At 38.7% G+C, this 14,174-nt stretch overlaps 1 long non-coding RNA gene across 3 annotated transcripts; it reads left to right on the top strand.

Annotated features, from left to right (window-relative positions):
- The first annotated feature begins 246 nt into the window (after nucleotides 1–246).
- Nucleotides 247–13,751, top strand: LOC131383728 (uncharacterized). 3 transcript variants are annotated; one of them, XR_009213968.1, is made up of 5 exons: nucleotides 247–365; nucleotides 10,534–10,583; nucleotides 11,381–11,486; nucleotides 12,032–12,150; nucleotides 13,668–13,751. It is a non-coding gene; the product is annotated as an uncharacterized LOC131383728 (long non-coding RNA). The 3 variants fall into 3 exon arrangements; XR_009213969.1 differs by lacking the exon at nucleotides 247–365 and adding an exon at nucleotides 9,129–9,241; XR_009213970.1 differs by lacking the exon at nucleotides 247–365 and adding an exon at nucleotides 9,133–9,249.
- The last annotated feature ends 423 nt before the right edge of the window (nucleotides 13,752–14,174 follow it).

The following is a 14,174-nucleotide window of genomic DNA, read 5'->3' as shown; positions in this document are numbered from 1 at the left end:
GAGGAGATCCATCCCAGTGGAGGGTTTGATTAGGGGAATAGAATCAATGATAAATTCCTAGTGGAGGGACTGTTTATATCCAACTCTGAGAACAGGTTGGGGCTACATGGGATTGGAGGGGAGGGTGGGCCCCTTTAAAAGAAAAGTCCCAGAGACTAACCCCTGTCCCATCCCTCCCCCACCATTCTCATTTATCATCTTCCACCCAGGACCTGTCAGAATCCTGCCCTTTTTTCTGTCTCCAGACCAAAGTCCTCCAGGAAATGCAGCTGCTTCAGTGACAAGAGATAATTGTCATCTACTGACTGAGGAGGAATTTGTGGTTTGGTTCCAGTCCATGAAGTGTGACACAGTCAGAATAAAAGGTGAGGGCCGAGCAGATCAGAAGAGAGTAGGGGAAGACTCTGTCTTGCAGCCAGCTCCAGAAAACCTGTGGCTATGACTCCCTGGTCAACATTAGGCCCTGCTTTTTAGGGACTCCTAGGCAGGCAGTGGGAAGCCTGAGGTGTGGCTCCTGGTAGCCTCACAGCTGCCACTATTTCCAGAAGCTCTTATTTGTTCTGTCAGCTGAGCCCCCATCCCAGTAGGCCAGCAACACCCTCAAGACCAAGAAGAGGCCATGGTGAATCTCAGGGCAAGCTGCACAGTTAGAGAAACAGGGTGTTCACAATGCCTGGGAAAGGGAGAGATAATGCTCACTAGCCACAGGCAGAAAAACAAGCAGTTAATTTTTAAAGGACTCCAACTCTTTCTCTTCCTCAGGGAGAATTGGGTTTTCTTACATACAACTGAGTTTTTGCTGACACATTCTTTAGTTTCTTTTAATTCCTGTTCCATTAGAAACTGAGAGACCATATATATAAAACCTTGTTTTGTCATGAGTAAGTATATGTAAACCTACATTTAAAGGCCAAGGGAGTTGAGAGGGTGAAGATAGAGGCTGACAGATCAAGTTTCTCAGGAAGAAACATTTAAGAGGGACTTATGAATAGAAGCTATATCTCAGATGGCTGAAGATGGTGGATCCTTGCAGTGTTATCCCCTAAACCCAGACACTTATCACATGAAAGGAATGTGTAGGACAATGGAAATCACCATATAAATTTGCCTAATGGTAGGATTTATGCTAAGTATTTGTTAACAATAACATCAAGGTTGTTTTGACTTAAGAGTAAGGCTTACAGAAACAATAGGTTTCAATATATAACATAGATACTTGAAACCCTTCCAAAAAGCATTAAAGGAGGTACCTATGTCATAATTTTAATTTTTTATTTAGTAATTTAAAATCTTAAAGTCTTGTTATGTTAACTAATCTTAAGTTTCTCACTGAAAATTAGCATGACTAAGCATGAAAATAATAGTTTTAAGACAGTTTTTCCCCCAGAACCAGTGATTGGCTAATAGGATTCAGGCACTGGCCCTTCTGGTTCTGAGTGACAGAATGTGAACCAACTTGTAGCCAAATGAAGACAGAGTGAAACGTTCCTAGTTGCAGCCCTTTCCAGGCAGGACTTCCTCCTTATGCTGAAGCCCAGCCCTCTCTGTGAAACACTTGCATTTAACCTTGTATATAAGGTTATTTTTGTTTATAAATTATATATATATATAGCCAAACACATTGAATCTCACCCATAACCCCAACATTTTGGTAGGCTGAAGCGAGAGGAGATCTTCAAACCAGGAGTTCGAGACCAGCCTGGGCAACATAGTGTGAGCACCCCACCCCCAGGTTTTCTACAAAAAAAAAAAAAAATATATATATATATATGCGCATATATATATACACACACACACATATATATATATACACACACACACATATATATATATGCCAGGCATGGTGTGGTGTGTCTGTGGTCCCAGCTACTTGGGAGACTTAGGTTGGAGGGTCATTTAAACCTAGGAAGTAGAGGCTGCAGTGAGCTGAGATCAGGCCACTGCACTCCAGCCTGGGTGACAGAGTGAGATTCTCTTTCTCTTTCTCTCCCTCACTCTGTGTGTGTGTTTTGGGGTGGGAGGATGGGGTGTGTGAATGTGTGTGTATTATTCAAAATGAAAACAATATAATGATAATTATTTTTATTTTTATTTTTTTGAGACAGAGTCTCACTCTGTCACCCAGGCTGGAGTACAGTGGTGCGATCTCAGCTCACTGCAACCTCTGACCCCAGATTCAAGCAACTCTTCTGCCTCAGCCTCCCAAGTAGCTGGGATTACAGGTGCCCACCACTTTGCCTAGCTAATTTTTGTATTTTTAGTAGAGACATGATTTTGCCATGTTGGCCAGGCTGGTTTCAAAATCCTGAGCTCAAGTGATCCACCCACCTTGGCCTCCCAAAGTGCTGGGATTACAGGCATGAGCCACCATGGGTGACCAATGACAATTATTTTAAATTTTAGATTTTACAATCTTTGTGGTCTCTTGGCTTTTGAGGCAGCCTGAGCTTTGAAAATAGGCAATTCTGTGTTGCAGCAATGTGCAATAGAAGTAAAATGTGAGCCACATGTGTCGATTAAAATTTTCTAGCAGCAATATAAAAAATGAAAAATGAGTGAAATTGGTTTTAATAACCTCACCTAATATATCCAAAATATTTTAACAAATGATCAGAATTAAATTATTAAAGATACATATATGTAAATCTTTAAAACATTTTCTTATATTTTTCCCCAGCATATCTCAGTTCATACTGAGAACAATGTAGGTGCTCGGTAGCCCCCTGTAGCCAGTGGCTGCCATATTGCAAGTGCATCTCAGTGCACTCTGACTTTTCTGACCTTAGTGAGGTAAAGGGCCTGAATCCTCCTTTTCTTCCAGATGGGAGGGAATGCTCCTTCTCTGCCAATATCACTCCTGTTTCACGGGCATGAGAAGTGGTGCCCTGAGAGACAGGATGGGCCTACAAGAAACAAGTTTTCACAGGTAGAACACTGCTGTCCACTGCTGCTTGGTGTGGTTTCATCACTCCTCCAGAGATCAGACAGCAGTCCAAAAATTATGGGGTCCCAGAAGGGGAAAATCCCATGTTTTTAGATCTGTCCATCGCCTTGACCTCCAGTGTTTAGATGTCAAGAGATTGGATTAAAGACAAAGCTTTTATCTTGCTATTTGGCCCTGGCAAATTAAAATAAAAAGAAATAAAAACATGTCACCATAAAAATCAATTACATACAAGGAATGGCAATAAGAGCAGAAAAGAGGAGAAAATAGTTACAAGAAATAAGTAGAACTATTAACAAAATGGAAATTGTCCATTATTTTCAGAATTAAAGTGAATTTATACATGGAGTAAAAACGCCAATAAAAACAGATAAATTGGCTAAAGAAATTTTAAAAATAAGATTATTTTCTGCTGTTTATAAGAAACTAACTTGAGATCTAAGCACACAGATAGGCTAAAAGTGGCAGTATGAAAAATAGCTCCTTGGAAAATTGCAATCAAATGACAGCAAGAGTGGTCAAAATTATGCAAAATACACATTAAATCAAAACTATATTAAGAAACAAAGAAAGATATGATATAATGACAGAAGTGTCAATTCACTGGGGAAGCTGTATTAATAATAACCCTTCACACCAGGGTTCCCAAACATATAAAGCTAATATTGACACAAATGAAGAAAGAAATAGCTATGCAAAAATAGAGAAACAATTACCATGAGAACATATTTGAATAACACTGCAAACTGTGTAAACCTAAAAGACATACAGAATACACTAGTCACGTTGAATAAAAGTGAAAAGAAAAAAGGGAAAAAAAACAACACTCCACACAGTAACATCAGAATACAAAGGCTTTTCAATGAGTCATGAAACGTTCTTCTTGATAGATGACCTACTAGGACACAAAACAGGTTTTACTAAATTTTAAAATATTAAAATATGGCCCAGGGATGGTGGCTCATGTCTATAATTCCAGCATTTTGGGGGGCTGAATTGGGAGGACTGAGTGAGCTTAGGAGTTCAAGGCCAGCCTGGGTAACATAAGAAAACCCTGTCTTTATAAAATATAAAATTAAAAAATTAGCTGGGCATGGCTGTGCTTCCTGCTACTTAGGAGGATGAACTGGGAGGACTGCTTGAGCCTGGGAGATTGAAGCTTTGACTAGCCATGAGTGAGCCACTGTGCTACAGCCTGAGAAACAGGACAAAACCCTGTCTCAAAAAATATATATATATTACAAATTATTATTTTTGATTAAAAGGGAATAAAATTACAAATCAATAGCAGAAAAAATACTACAAACTCTAAAAATATGTGAAAATTAAACAACAAACTTAAGCAAGCTCTTATTCAAGAATTGGAAGACAATATTGTGAAGACATCCACAATACCCAAAGTAGTCTATAGATTCAATGCCTATGGGATCTCAAGGGACAATGAGTAGCTGAAGTAGCTTTAGAGAAGAATAAAGTTGGAGGTATCACACTTCCTAATTTCAAAACATAATACAAAACTATAGAAATACAAACAGAAAGACAAATAGATGACAGAACAGAATAGAGAACTCAGAAATAAACCTTCATGAATATCATCAAATAATCTTCAATCAAGTTGCCGCGACTGAACAAAGGGGAAAGAACAGAGTCTTTAACAAATAGTGTTATAAAAAAACTGAATATCAAAATAAAAGAAAATGAAATTGAACTTTTCACTTACACCATATACAAAAATAACTTAAATGAATTAAACATTTAAATGTAAGTAGATAGCTATAAAACTCTTAAAATAAATATAGGGTAAACAATCATGACATTTATCTTGGTAATTTTTTTTAGTATAACATTAAAAGCAGAAGTAACAAGAATAAAAACAGAAAAATGGAATTACATCAAGTGCTAATAAGCTTTCTGGATATCAAAGAAAACATTTAGTGGAGTAAAAATGCCACTGAAGAAATGAGAAAAAAATTGCAAATAACATATTTAATAGAAGTTAATATCCAGAATGTATAAACCACTTCTAAAACTCAATAGCAAAAAATGAATAATCATATTTTAAAATAAGCAAAATGCTCAACAGATGTTTTTAAAAATCAGCTATACAAATGGCCAAGAGGAATTTGAAAAGATGCTCAAAACTACGACTCTAGAGAAATAAAAAGCAAAACCCCAAAGAGATATTACCTCACACTCATTAGGATGGCCACTATCAAACAAGAAAAAATAATAAATGTTTTCAAGGATGTAGAGATATCAGAGCACTGTGCACTGGTGGTGAAAAAAATAATAATGCAGACATTATGAAAAATAGTACAGAACTTCCTCAGAATATTAAAAATGGAATTATAATACAATCTGGCAATCTCATTTCTGGATATCTATCTAAATTTTCAAAACAGGATTTGAAAAAAAACACTTGCACACCCATGTTTATAACAGAATTATTCTCAAAATCCAAAAGGTAGAAGCTACTTAAATGTCCCTTGACAGATAACTAAGTAAAGAAAATATGATATATACATACAATAAAATATGATTTGAAAGGAAATCTTATTACCTGCTACAATAACAATAAGCCTTTAGGACATTATGTTATGTAAAATATGCCAGAAAACAAAGTGACAATGAGTGTATGATTCCACTTATGATATATCTTAAGTAGTCCAACTCATAGAAACAGAAAGTACAATGTGTTTGTCAGGGGCTCAGGAGAGGGTAAAATGGGCAGTTGTTGTTTAATGGGTATTGAGTATTAGTTTTGCAATGGAAAAGCTCTAGAAGCCTGTTGCATAACAATGTAGATATATGTAATACTACTAAATTATGCAATTAAAAAGGTATAGAATGGTAAATTTTATGTGTTTTTACTACAATTGAAATATTGTAAAGTGATACATAAAAGAGATACAGAGTTATAAACTTTTCAGAAAATTACAGTCAATTTGCAAAAGTGTTTTCCTCACACAAGCATCATATAGATTTGTCAATAAATACATGAAAAAATTAAGGCTATTTACATGACTACTTTCCTGAACAAGTCCAAATGGAATTCTTTTACAAATGCAGTGCTGACTATTCAATAATCAATCAATGCATTACACAAAGTAATAGGATAAAGGAAAGCAACAGAAGGTCCCTTCAACAGACGCAGAGAGCACTTGACCAATCCAATATTCATTCACAATTAATCTCCCTGGAAAGGAGGAGTACAAACAAGCTTCCTAGATCTGCTAAAGAGTATCAATGCCTGTCAAAGACCTGGGGTGGACAGAACACAACTGACAAACTGCTCAGAGCCTTAGGGACATGCCTAGAGCCACTGATCTAACTTAAAAACAAAAACAAGGTTGAAGTGAGAGTGGTTTGGTTACTAGACTGGAGAAATGTATGGAAGAGTGAAGACTGAGGGCGTTTGGATATCTCTGAAGTTATTGATGGAGTCCTTCAGCTGATGTGCCATCAGTATTGAAGATATTAATAATAACACCAAGGATATTAATTATAATACCAATAATAATTCTTGCAAATGGCCCAGCATGTGACAGGACTTGCATTCATTTCAAGAGTGTGACTCTGTTGAATCCTCAAGACAGATCTATGAAGTGGGTGCTCTTATCCCCGCTGTGCTGGAGACTGACCTCACACAGGCCAGATGCAGCAGGCCTCCATTGAGATCACACAGCTGGTGTGCTGCAAAGCCCCACCAACCTCCTCACTGCTCTTGCATTCCTACAGCATCACATCTCTTCTTATTTGGGAATTTCCATGCTCTGCGTCTGAGTGTCAGTGCTAAAATGACCCAGTGGGAGGAGTGTGTCAGTACTTCTGAGGATGCCCAGGCTCTACCAAGTTTCCTGAACCATACTCTTAGGAAAATACTAGATCACTTGGATGTTCTCCCAAAGCCTGTTCTCCTGTTCTTTTCTGTCTCAGAAAGGGCCCCACCATATCTCTGGAAACTTTCTTAACTTTACTAACATGTAGCAGTAGTCTTGAAGACCCTTTTCCCTTTCAAGCAACAAACCCACAGGTCCTATAGCCACTATAGCCTCTTGCACAAATCTATCCCCAATCCACTTACTTCATTCTGATTCCATATCACCCAGTCTAAGCCACTATCACTTTTACCTGACCTGTGACAAAACGATCTTTGTTTCCATATTCACCCTCTTTAGAATGCATTATCCATAAGGCAGCTGGAAAAAGCTTTTAAACATATAAATCTGATTGTGCCTCTTGCTTAAAACCCTCCAATGGCTTCTCACCATATAGGGAATTAAATCACAGTCAAGTTTCCTTATCTCACTGGAACTCTGTGAGTTCACCTCCTCTGCTTGCTTTCCACGCCCCCTCCTTGCCATCACTGGTCTCTGCTTCCTCAAACTCACCCTGCTGGCTCCCATTTCAGGACTATTGCTCAATAAAATCGTCTGCCTGGAATTTTCTTCCCCAGAATCTTTGTATGTCATTCCCTCTGTTGCTAGGTTACTGGGATCTCAATGTAAACATTACATCCTCACAGAGGCTGCTGTGAGCTGAATTGTGTGCTTTCCAAAATTTGTATGTAGACACCCTAACCCCCAGTACCTAAGAATGTGGCCATATTTGAAGAAAGTGTCATCAAAGAGGTAATTACATTAAAATGAGGTCTTTGGGGGTGCAGGTGGGGTGGTGGAGAGGTCACATTATACAAAATTTCAGTAAGAAAGAATAAGTGCAAGAGATCTATTGCACTTGGTGACTACAGTTAATGTAATCTGTTCTGGAGCATTGCTAAGATGGTAGATTTTGAGTGTTCTCATAACAAAAGCATGATGGGTATGTGAGGTAACACATATGCCAGTTAGCTTGAGTTAGCCATTCCATAATGTGTGCATATTTCAAAACAGTACCATAAATGTAGACAATTTTTTATCAGTTACAATAAAATGTTTTAAAATGAGGGCCTTAGGGTGGGTCCTAATCCAATCTAAGTGATGTCTCCATGAAAGAAGAGATAAGGTATCGGGGAAATTCAGCCAGATATCAGGCAAAATTCACCCCCGATATTTCACATAGGTTATATTCTATTTTCCCTAAGTGTTGGCCAGTTTGAGAAATAAAGGGACAGACTACAAAAGAGAGAAATTTTAAAGCTGGGCATCTGGGGAGACATCACATTTCGGTAGGTTCCGTGATGCCTCACAAGCCGCAAAACCAGCAAGTTTTTATTAGGGATTTTCAAAAGGGGAGGGAGTGTACGAATAGGGTGTGGGTCACAGAGATCACATACTTCACAAGGTAATAGAATATCACAAGGCAAATGGAGGCAGGGCGAGATCACAGGACCACAGGACCGGCACAAATTAAAATTGCTAATGAAGTTTCAGGCACCATTGTCATTGATAACATCTTATCAGGAGACAGTGTTTGAGAGCAACCAGTCTGACCAAAATTTATTAGGCAGGAATTTCCTCATCCTAATAAGCCTGGGAGTGCTATGGGAAACCGGGGCTTATTTCATCCCTGCAGCTTGACCATACAAGATGGCCATACCCAAGGGGGCCATTTTAGAGGACCACCCTCAGTGGCACATTCTCTTTCTTAGGGATGTTCCTTGCTGAGAAAAAGCATTCAGCAATATTTCTCCCATTTGCTTTTGAAAGAACAGAAATATGGCTCTATTCTGCCCAGCTCACCAGTGCAGAGTTTAAGGTTATCTCTCTTGTTCCCTGAACATTGCTGTTATCCTGTTCTTTTTTCAAGATGCCCAGATTTCATATTGTTCAAACACACATGCTCTACAATTTGTGCAGTTAACGCAATTATCACAGGGTTCTGAGGTGACATACATCCTCCTCAGCTGACAGGATTAAGAGATTTAAGTAAAGACAGGCATAGGAAACCACAAGAGTATTGATTGGGGAAGTGATAAGTGTCCATGAACTCTTCAAAATTTGTGTTTAGAGATTGCAGTAAAGACAGGCATAAGACATCATTAAAGTATTAATTTGGGGAACTAATAAATGCCCATGAAATCTTCACAATCCATATTCTTCTGCCATGGCTTCAGCTGGTCCCTCCGTTTGGGGTTCCTGACTTCCCACAACAATAAGGATACAAATGTGCACACAGAGAAATAGCCACATGAGGAAACAAGGAGAAGGCAGCCACATACAAGCCCAGGAGGGAGGCCTCAGGGAAAACAAACACTACTCACACCTTGATCTTGGACTTCATCCTCCAGATGAAGTCCTTCACCCTCCTTCATCAGTTGGAAGCTTTTGATTCTGAATACTCTTCAAATGCTGGAAGGTACAAAGGTGAGGGGACAGCACAGACCTCAGGGTGAAAAGTTTAAAGAGAATAATATCTTCCCATTGCCCTGTCCTATCCTCTACACACACCTGTGCCAGCCTTTATTGGTCTTGTGTATTCCCCTGGCTTGAGGATAGTGTAACTTGTAAATCTGTGTTTACATACAGGATAACATAAAACAAAGGTAAACAATAAAATAAAAACAAACAGCAAAACTCAACTAGTAGTGTTTGGGCAGGGTGACAGTGAAGACAGGAGGGACACATAACAATGGAGGTGGAACTTTTTGAGCTAAATCAAAGTCTTGTGTTTCTACATAGAATCTACAGTAGCAACTGTCAGGTTAGGTGTTTTTATCCTTGCCTGTTCCATAAGTGCCAGAGGGGATTATTCTAAACTGGGTGAGGAACAGGTAGAGAAGTGTAAGTGAGACAAACTTCCCTGCCATTTGCCAAGGTGGCAGGGCAGAATGTTTCATGAATGCCTCTACTCTCTGATGTCCAAAAAGCTCAACTCTATAGGTGATGTTCTGTTGGCTCCTAATTTAGAAGCATCTGCCTTCATACTCCTGTCTAGAATGGTAACATCTCTCTGCCACTAACTGATAAAATCGCCAAAATTGCATAGTCTTGTTTTCCAGTTAAGGTTCACTGCAACTATGTGAGCACATTTACATAGCTCAATTCTTCCAGCAGCCAAGGAATACTTGATATTGTTTTCATTTGATGCTTCTGAGACAGGGAGTCAGCCTCCACCTAGAGGTGGCCCTTAAGACTTTTTGACACATAATCTCCCTGACACTACTACTTCCGAGGATTTGAAAGTCAGTGTTGAGCTTCCCACAATGCTCTTGTCAAACTGAATCCTGGCACATCATGGCTTGGGGCTTCCCACCTTGATATTTCAGTTTTGAAGTGAGAAAATTTGAGTTCTACAAGATATCAGAAGACGACTTAGAATATAACACATTCTAAAAGTAAATTGGAATGCCACAAGAACATCTTAGCTATAAAAGAAAAATTAGGTTCTTTGGTGAAAATTTTATGCCCCTTGATATGGTTTTGCTGTGTCCCGATCCAAATGTCATCTTGAATTTTAGCTCCCATAATTCCCAAGTGTTGTGGGAGGGACCCAGTAGGAGATAATTGAACCATGGGGGCGGTTTTTTCCCATTCTGTTTTTGTGGTAGCAAATAAGTCTCATGAGATCTGATGGTTTCATAAGGAGAAATCCACTTGCTTTGCTTTATTCTCATTCTCTCTTCTCTTGTCTGCCCCCATGTGAGACAGGCCTTGCATTTCCTGCCATGATTGTGAAGCGTCCTCAGCCACGTGGAACTGTAAGTCCATTAAACCTCTTTCTTTTGTAAATTGCTCAATTCTTGGGTATGTCTTTATCAGCAGTGTGAAACCGAACAGATACACCCCCCTTCACTGTTTGAAGAAAAACTGCTGGCTCAATGGTGTCTTCAATTCAGTGAATATTTTTTTAAATGCCCAGCCCCAACTCACTGACAAGTCAAGAAACCTGCCACCTTATGGTGTTCATGAGGCTGCTGTGGGTGTCTCACCTCATTGCCAGCCACACAGAACTTGAAGCAGGGGTGTCTGCTCCACTTAAAGGTAAAAGCTCAGGGTTTTGGGTTGTTGCCCATGTTCTGTTTAGTCTTCCACATTGAAACTAAAGGCTATTTGATTAAGGAAATCTTTTTTCAGATTCAAATCAGACAGAATTTCAGCTGCTGATCTTTCAGATCATTTTTCTGAAAATGCTAACTACAGTTAAGCCAATAAACCAAGCCTGAATCCATATGTAATGCAGAGGTCATCACTGCATGCCAAATAGTGCTTCCTGGTGAAAGTTTACCAATTTGTCTCACAGTTTAGAAGGCCCCAGACCATTCCTGGCATAATAACTGTATTGGCCTTTGGCCCAATTCCTGCCACATGTCTCACCACTATTGACACCTTTAGGATAATAGTCAGCTGACTCCAGCCAAAACATGTGTCTCTTGAAGCTCATTTGTGTAATTTTTTAGACTTTTGTGACCACTTGCATTGAAATCACATTGTAGCTCTTATCACTAAACTTATTAACATGGCCAAACTGTTTGATTTTGCTTTCTTTTTCCTCTAGGTTCACACATGTTGGCTATGTAATGTGTTGATTGAATGTGACTGTCCCCCAAGCACCCAAAAAATCTCTTCTCGACTGACTCCAAGATGAAGAGAACATCTTTGAGGTCTATAGGCATCCATTTTCAAAATTTGAGATTTCTCACTGACCATTCCTGGACAAGATGTGTCTTTCTTTTCCTTAGCTGAACGCCAGGCAAATCTTGTTTTTACATTCTCTGAATGGCAGTCCAACCCAAAGAGGGGATGGGATACTCAACTTAGTTATGATGAACTTTTATATAGAAGTTCTTGTGTCCATATCATATGGCTCTACTAGAAAAAAAATTACTAGAAGACAGTATGGGTGAAAAGAATAGAAAAAAATGACTACTTAAAATTATAGGTACTGGAATAGCACACACAAATTCTGTGGATGCAGAGAAAAGACAAAAACCCAAAACCCAAAAATGAACAAATTAGACCCCAGGAACTACAGAAATGGAGGCATGTTAATAACTTTTTGTCTTTCTGAGTTTTCGCTAGTGTGGCCCAGAGAAGAGTTGGGGAGTCCTGTTGGGCCAGAATGAGTGGGAGTATTAGTTAGACCAAATGGCAGAACAAGACCGGAGGCTTCACGTTCTCTTAGGAATTTCATCCCTCTGTGATGTAGGCATGGAATCCCAGTGAGCATCCTGCACTCTCAGTGTCCAGCTGCCTGAAGCCACAGTTGTTTTAGAAGATTGAGAACAATTGCTTTTTGCTGAGGAGACTTAGCAATCCATAGCTGAGGTACGGTGGATTTTATAGAGCATTAATTCCATTTTATTTTTCCTCTGTGCACTGGGGTTCTGTCTTCAATTTTTTATCTAGAGATGAAATTACACTTGTCAATAGCTGTGTAAAATAGAGATATAACTCTGGCATGTAGACCCTTAGATGCAACCCTCAGCAGAAATTCTGGTCTGTTTTTCTTAGCACTTTTATTCAATTATTGGCACAGAAAGATGCACTGACATGTGGTCTCTCAGGAGTGATTAGACTATTTTACTTCTAGAGGAGTGAGTTGATGGAACAGGGCAGAGCTTAGAGTGAGGACCAAAGCTTCTGTCCAAATCTTCCAATCAATCTGTGTGTGGTAGGTGGAGTCAGGAAAGACTCTAGAGCTTTGGAAGTGATCATTAAGAGAAAACAAAATCCCTGTAAATTAGAGTACTAGGACACATGTTCATTGGTCACCTTCTGATTCAGATGCTCAGAGCGGAGCCTGTGTGGGAGGGCGCAGAGCAGTGCATGCCTGGGGAAGCCTCTGATCATGTGTGAATGATGAGGCTCTGGCTCAGGGACAAATCCTGTATCTGACAGGACATGATGCTTCTGGACGTGTGAGATTCAGTGCCCTTCCTCAGCAGAGCAGCACTGAGTGAATAATTGTTTTAGGATCAACCACATGGAGGCCAATTTTATTTTGAATTTCTCAAAGACAGAAACAGAAAAGATTTTTATACACTTTGAAATTGAGCAAGCCTGTCAGAAACTTCAGTAAAAAAGTCACAGGAGGAAACCCTCTTATTCATCACCAGAAACCACCAAAATTCTGATCCAAACTGTAAGAATTCACCTTGTAAAAACTTGATTTTTTTTGCCATATAGATTTATCTTTCATTTGACTGTTATTTAATTACAAGTTATAATTAATACATTATTTTTACCTTTGTGATAGAAATATCAGATTATTAAACCCAAAGCATTAATGATGCCTACCCAACAGTAGTTTTTATTGCCAATTAACTTTTTGCTACGAAGTGAATTTGTGTGTTCTTCTAAAAACTCATTTGTAAAAATATAATCCTAATGTGATAGTTTTAAAACATGGGGTCTTTTTGGAGGTGACTAATTCAGAAGGGTTTCAACCTTATGAATGTAATTAATATTCTGTAATAGAGGTTGAATGGAGCACCCTTGTCCCTTCTGCTATGTGAAGACACAGCAAGAAGGCATCATTTATTAGAAAAGGGACCCTCACCAGACACTGAATTTGCTGGTGCTTTAATCTTGAACTTGCCAGCCTCCAGAACTGTGACCAACACATTTCTGTTATTTATACATGACCCAGTCTAATGTACTTTGTTTTAGCAGCCTGAACAAGCAAAGACACTTTCTTATGCACTGTGGTTTATTTCTGATTTTTTAGTACCACTGAGCTACACACATATTCATAAATCAACATGTCTCACAAGGTGGGATAGCAACTCTAACTATTTTTTCAGAGTTTTCTTAACTGTTCTTATTTGTGTTTTCTTCTATAGGAGTTCTGCAATAAAATGCCTGCTTCCACTACCAGATGGTATCTATATTGGGACAAAATTAAATTTATTAATTACTTCTAAAAATTGATGATTGAGTAATAATGAGTTTTTCTGTTTTAGAACATGATGTATTTTTCCATTTGTTTATGGTGACTTTCCTATATTTCAAAGACTTTTTATGGTCTTTCTCATATGCTTTACAAATTTTTGTTAGATTTATGTATAGCTAGTTCATTTTATTTTGTCCTGTTTAAAAGTAAATTGTAGCACAATACAAAATTTTTTTCTTGGATTTTTTTTATTATACTTTAAGTTCTAGGGTACATGTGCACAACATGCAGGTTTGTTACATATGTATACATGTGCCATGTTGGTGTGCTGCACCCATTAACTCGTCATTTACATTAGGTATATCTCCTAATGCTTTCCCTCCCCGCTCCCACCACCCCATGACAGGCCCCTGTGTGTGATGCTCCCCTTCCTGTGTCCAAGTGTTCTCATTGTTCA

This window comes from Hylobates moloch, unplaced genomic scaffold (genome assembly GCF_009828535.3).
Source record: "Hylobates moloch isolate HMO894 unplaced genomic scaffold, HMol_V3 SCAFFOLD_6, whole genome shotgun sequence".
Lineage (NCBI taxonomy): Eukaryota > Metazoa > Chordata > Mammalia > Primates > Hylobatidae > Hylobates > Hylobates moloch.
Note: the sequence above shows the minus strand (reverse complement) of the source record. Positions and strands in the feature narration are given on the sequence as shown.